General features: G+C 37.5%; 1 pseudogene; it reads left to right on the forward strand.

Moving 5' to 3' along the window:
• The first annotated feature begins 280 nt into the window (after positions 1-280).
• On the forward strand, positions 281-1,238 carry LOC102841318 (annotated as a pseudogene).
• The last annotated feature ends 5,928 nt before the right edge of the window (positions 1,239-7,166 follow it).

The following is a 7,166-nucleotide window of genomic DNA, read 5'->3' on the forward strand; positions in this document are numbered from 1 at the left end:
ATTTTACAAACGTGAAACTGTAGTTCAGAAACATTAAATGGCATAGTCAAGGTCACAAAGTAGAAGTTAATGAAAAGACATATTTGCATCTGTCCTGGCTCCTGGTCTGAAACTTTTGTATATTTAAGTGTGTCTCTCCTAAGTTAAAGAAGATCAGACAAGGCCTAACCATAATTAGAAAGCCTAGACGGAGGAATGAGGAACAACATTAATTCTTCCTCTCAGTTGTGCTTCATTCCAATATTCTCAATTCATTACAGGTGCCAGATAATGCATCAGCATGAGAGGTGGCAACCAGAGTTTCTTGGAGGATTTCCCTAAGGAGTTCATCTTGCTGGGAAGTCTCTGACAAACCATGGTTGGAACTTCCTCTTTTTGTGATTCTTTTAGTGTCCTACATTCTGACTATTTTGGGCAACACGTCCATCATTATGGTGTCTCGGATAGATGCCCAGCTCGAGAGTTCAATGTACATCTTCCTGAGCCACCGATCCTTGCTGGACCTCTGCTATACCACTACTACAATTCCACAGATGCTGGTCAACATGGGCAGCTCAACAAAAACCATAAGCTATGGTGGCTGCACAGTTCAGTATGCTATTTTCCATTGGCTGGGATGTACTGAGTGCCTTGTCTTAGCTGTCATGGCCTTGGACCATTATGTGGCCATCTGTGAGCCCCTCCGGTATACTGTTATCATGCATCGCTCTCTCTGCCATAAGCTTGTGGCCATGACCTGGCTCGGTGGCTTTGGCAATTCCCTAATTCAGGTGATCTTGACAGTGCAGCTGCCTTTCTGTGGAAAGCATAAGCTAAACAACTTCTTCTGTGAAGTGCCAGGCATGATTAAGCTTTCGTGTGCTGACACAGCTGTGAATGATCTCACACTGGCTGTGCTGGTGGCTTTCTTTTTGCTAGGACCCTTTGCTTTCATCCTTCTCTCCTATGGCTTTATTGCCCGAGCAGTGCTCAGGATGCAATCCTCAAAGGGATGACACAAGGCCTTTGGGACATGTTCTTCACATCTGGTGGTGGTATCCCTCCTGTTCTACCTGCCTGCCATCTACATGTATGTGCAGCCCCCTTCCAGCTACCCCCAAGATAAAGGCAAGTTTATTTCCTTATTCTATTCAGTAATCACCCCCACCCTTAATCCTTTCATTTATACACTGAGGAATAAGAATGTGAAAGGAGCGCTGAAAAGACTCCTGAAAAGAATGTGGAGGATCTGCAGATGAAGAACTGAAATATGGAAAATTCCATTTTCAAAGGACACTTAATATGTGTACAGCATGCTCAAGGCACCAATCACTTAATAAACTAATAAGAAAACAGTATAGGTTTTTGAAAAATCAGAGAGACCCCAAAATCCCATTTCCAAAATATCGCCTCTGACTCGACAGCACTTATCAACAATATTATCACAGTGCCTAAAATCCCACATCTATAATAAATCATTTAATTCAGGAATTGTTTAAACTGGTGTTTATAAAGTATTTCTAATGTTATTTATTTTCTAATGTCCTCATCCTTCTCCCTGCTTATCTCCCTACTTTTCTTCTACATATTCATTTCAGATCTCTTACTTTTTTATAACTATTATGCACAATTACTATGAAACTTAAACATATTACTTAAAATTAATTTTATATTCCTACACATAAATTTAAATATCCATATATTTTATGATTCTCAAAAAATACACGGAATAAGGAGCATTGCTTTTCTCTGACTTTTGCCTTAGTTAATGCCTTTTTTTGTAATTCAATTTTCCTTCTATAGAGAATTTCACTATTAGTTGCAAAGTAATACAAGCATATCTGTCCTACCAAAATCCTATTGCTGTCTAGGGACAGCATAGACTCTAATCTTTACAGGAACAGATTACCAGGTGTTTCTTCCACAGAGCCACTTATAGGTTCGAACCATGATCTTTCAGGTAGCATCTGAGCACTTAACCATTGAGTGACACACACACAACAAATGGTGTCAAATCAGTTCCAACTCATAGCAACCCCACAGGTTTTCCAAAGCTGTAAATCTTCACAGAAGCACATACAATACCTTTATCCTGCAGGGTTGCTGAGAGTTCAAATCACCGGCCATTCAACTGGCAGACAGCCACTTTAACACCTTTACCACCAGGGCTCAGACTGAGCCACCAGGGCTCTTATATCTATGATAGATGGCTAACTGTGCAAGGTTATATTAGGTTTCATGGTATTATGGATTGAATTTTGTTACAAACACAAACACACACCTGCCCAATATATGAATTTTAGTTTTAATTCCTATACCTGTAAATATGACCCTGATGGGGAGTAAGAGTTTCCTTTTGCAATGTCAACGAGGTTATACCAGAGTAGGGTGGGTCCTCAGCAGTAACTTTCGTAAAAAGTAGAATAGACATAGACATTAACACAGAGAGAGAAGACAGACACCAAACAGTACCAAGTAATGCCAAGAAATGTCAATGTATGATAAGGAAAACTAATGAACCCCAAGGCTTTCCAGTCAGGAAGGAAAAGCCAATGAATGCTCTGATTCAAACTACTGCCTAAAAAATTATGATATGATACATTCTTGTTCTTTAAAACTGCCTAGCTGTGGTATGTGTGTTACTAGGTAATTAAGATATGTGGGTATAAATTAAATTAGCATTGCTTATTTCAAAGCAAATTATATTATATATGGGAAAACAAGTATATATACAATCCTTGTCAAAGATAATAAACTTGTAAATGGGAAATCTAAGGTAAATGTAGTAGCTAACAAAATGAAATTAAAATAATTAAGCATGCAATCATTAAGGCAAAGGAAAATAAAATAAGGTTTTCTGACAGTCAAGGCTCAAGGAAATATCAATTATAGAAGTAAAGGGATGTTGTTGTTGTTGTTATGTGCCGTGGAGTCAGTTCCGACTCAGAGCGACCCTGAACAGGGTTTCTGAGGCTGTTAATCTTTATGGGAGCAGAACGCTTCACCTTTCTTCCATGGAGCAGCTAGTAGTTTCGAACTGCTGACCTTGCAGTTCGCAGCTCGATTCATAACCACTACGCTACCAGAACTCCAAGGAAAGTCAAAGGATGATATTCCTGATATCAAGATCACATAGAATTTTTCCAATTAGTAACATAGAGTAGATTCTCTTCTATCTGCTCTATGTCATCCACATTCATAGAGCAGATAGAACAGAATGAAAAATTCTTTAGAACAGTCTTATTAAACATACAGAGACCTAAAATTGTTTTATTATTATTATTTTAAAATGTCTTAATGACATAGGTTCAAGACACAGTTCAATTAACAGCAATGTGACATTGATGCAAAGAAAGTTAATTCATGCATACAACAGTATGTTGCAATACAAGTGCACATTTGAGATAGTTAAGGAATATGTTTCTCAAAATATATATGCCAGATGAAAGACAGCCTCCAATTTGTTTCTAGTCCTTATAGTAAGAGAAAAAAAAAAAAAGAATATTTCTTCCTTTATAACAAGGTTGGCCTTAGTGATTTCTTTCACCATTAGATGAAGTGAAAGTGATAGTCTAGATACCCTACTATATTGCCAGCTATTATTCTTTCTCCCAGTCCTCCCTAAAGAGATCTATGACATTTCACCAGAGCTACAATTCATCGGGAAAAAGAAATAATCAAACTTTATGGAATTACTGGACACTGGCTATGAATTGACAGTAATTTCAGGAGACCGAAAACATCACCAACCAGAGCAGATGGGTATGGAAGATAAGTTATTAATGGAGTCTTAACTAAATCCCATCTCACTGTGGGCCCAGTTAATCCCTGAACTCCTCTTGTACTGACTTCTTCAGTTCCAAATTCATAATCAGAATAAACATGTTCCACTACTGGCAGAACCCCCACACTGGATCCCCCACTGAAATATGAAATAAGGACAATTATGATTGGAAAAGCCAAATGAAAGCCATTAAAACTAACTTAACCCACCCATTTGACCTTACTTTGATGGCTGGATGATTAGAACTCAACTAGAAGAAGATAAAAAAATTTTTTCATAAACTAAAGACTTGTAAATTGCTACAATTTGATGAAGTTGACCTATACTTATGGAAGGACTTGTTCAAAATATCAACTGAGAGGAAAGGAGTCTTCACATCAAGGATCATTTCCATCACCTTTATACTTAAGATTCATAGGGATGGGCAACCTAAACATTAGCTACCTTAAATGGTGTGTGGGGAGCTATAAAAGCACTAAGTGACTGGCTTATAAGTTTTCAAGAGGGAGTTTAGTTTCAGAATGTGCAGGGTAAGGTAGAATCTCCACTAAATAGTTTTCATTGTGTCTAGACAGGTCTGGTGAAAGGAGCTGGGGATAAGATTCTTATGATGCAATAGTGAGTAATGGTTATCATTACTAACTGCAATTGTCACAACTGTAAAGGTAGAAGTTTTATAATATAAAGGGAGGAGAAGTTAATCTCAAATTCCAGAAACAGAGGCCCATAGGACCATTAAGGGAGAAGAACAAGAGTGGAATGTGGGACCCTATCCAGAGAATCAGTGACATCAGAATTGGAGGCAGAGATGACAACATGGAGTGATAGAGCAGCTGAGAACTCTAGCCTTGAAGGAAGAGAAAGGGTGTGTGCTGGTGGTCAGGAGGCAAGATTGTAGAACGTGGGCTTTGGTTGTTTACATGATTATATATTCCTGAGCATTTTTGTGTCCATCAAAAAAAAAGAGGGCATAGAAGCAAATACTATTGAACGATGGTGCATGGAGGGGATTGTAATCATTGCAATGAAACGATGAGTATAAAACCGATATTGTCCCATGTAAACTATCACTCAATTCACAATAAAAATAGTAAACCAAAATGCTGCATCTGCATGACTGGAGGGATTACAGAGATTAGTGATATAATTCAGGATTTGAAGGACTCAGGGATGTTGATTCCCACCACAGATAGATCTTGGAGAATGGCAGTGGATTATCATAAAAATAACAAGGTGGTGATTCAAATTCCACCTGCTTTTCTGGATGTTGTTTCATTGCTTGTGCAAATTAATACATTTCCTGATACTTTATATGCAGCTATTGTTCAGGCCAATGCCTTTTTCATAATTCAAGTTTATACTGGCCACCAGAAGCAGTTAGCCTTTAGCTAGCAATGACAACATTACACCTGCACTCGCCTATGTGTGGGTTTATCAGCTCACCAGCACTGAGTCATAACTTAGTCCGCAAGGAACTTGATCACATTTCCCTGCCACAAATGTCACACTGGTCCATTACATTGATGGCATTATATTTATTAAACCTAATAAGAAGAAGTATCAATGACTCTATGCTCATTGGTAAAACATCTGCGTGCTGGCTAATTAGATGTCTGTGTGCTATTACAATCTACACAGAAAATAAAATTTAACATATTAGAAATTATTAGATTAGCAAACAATATGAATATAGCATATTATTAAGTTTTGCATTAGATAATGTATTTCATCTGTATAGGGTGATTAACAAAGAGTCATGCATGTCTTTGTGAAAAATGACTGCTAGATATATGGAGTCAGTACTGTATTAAGTCACAACAACCTCAGGACTCAACAGTAGAACAGATCATAAATTGCTCCTATAAAAGTTCAGGCTGAAACTGATGAAAATTAAAACAAGTCCACCATAGACAACATATGACCTTGATTATAACCCACCTGAATTTAAAGACCATCTCAAAAAAAGAAAACACTTGATGCATTAGACACTAAGAACCAAAGACAACAAGAGTTGGAATGACATCAAGAACATCTTACAGAAAAAAAAAACAACAAAAAGTCACTAAAAGGACAGGAAAGAAAGTGAAGACTAGAATGTATGTCAGAAGAGACTCTGAATCTTGTTCTTGAACATAAGAAGCTAAAGTGAGTGGAAGAAATCATTATGTCAATGAACTGAACAAAAAATGTCGAAGTGTAGCTCAATAAGACAAAGTAAAGTATTGAAGTGTGCAAAGACCTGGAGTTAGAAATCCAAATGTGCAAACATCTGGAGTTAAAAAACAAAAAGGGAAGAACATGCTAAGCATTTCGCAAGCTGAAAAAAACTGATAAAAAAAAAAAAAAAATCAAGCCTCAGGTTGCAATACTGAAGCATTCTATAAGCAAAATATTGAATAACTCAGGAGAGAGCCAAAGAAAATGCATGTAAATCACAGAGCCATGGCACCAAAGAGAATAGGATGATGTTCAAACATTTATGAATAGTTTATGATAGAAAATCAATGGCGTTGATTGGTCCAAGCTGCAATGCAGGCATTGGCTAAATAAATAAATAAATAAATGAAGGCTCCAAGCAATGACAGAACAAAAGTTGAAAATCTTTCAACAAATTTATGTGTCAATTGAGACACTCACACATTTATTCCAAGAAATTTGTAAAACAGCTACCTGACTAACTGATTGAAAGAGATCCATATTTGTGCCCATTCCAAACAAAGGTAAACCAACAGCATGCATAAATCATTGAACAATATCACTAATATCACATAAAAGTATAATTTTCCTGAAGAAAATTTAAAAACTGTTGCAGCAGTACATTGACACAGAGCTGCCAGAAATTCAAGCAGGATTCAGAAGAGGACATGGAACTAAGGATATTATTACTGACATTAGATGGATCTTGGCTGAAAGCAGAATACCAGGAAGATGTTTACTTGTGCTTCATTGACTATGCAAAGGCATTTGACTGTGTGAATCAGAACAAGCTATGGATAGCATTGTAAAGAATGGGTACTTCAAAACAATTGTGCTCATGTGTAATCTGTACATAGACCCAAAGGCAGTTGTTCAAAGAGAATAATGTAATACTGAATAGCTTAAAATCAGCAAAAGTGTGTGACAGGGATATATCTTTTCACCATATTCATGCTATCTTTATGCTGAGTAAAAAAATCCAAGAAGCAGGATTATATAAAGAAGAAGATAGCATTAGGTGATTGGTGACCACGCTCAACACCGATAAGGGGAAGTGAGGGAAAAACAGCAATGAAGCAGTGAGCTAAGCCCTACAACGTTCAATAGACTTCTGTGAACCCGGCTGAAGACCTGGTTGGCCGGCAGTGTGGCAAGACCTGGGGACTCTTGGGCCCAGAGTCAGTGACATAGCCACAGAGGACTAGAG

This window comes from Chrysochloris asiatica, unplaced genomic scaffold (assembly GCF_000296735.1).
Source record: "Chrysochloris asiatica unplaced genomic scaffold, ChrAsi1.0 scaffold00352, whole genome shotgun sequence".
Taxonomy (NCBI): Eukaryota; Metazoa; Chordata; class Mammalia; order Afrosoricida; family Chrysochloridae; genus Chrysochloris; species Chrysochloris asiatica.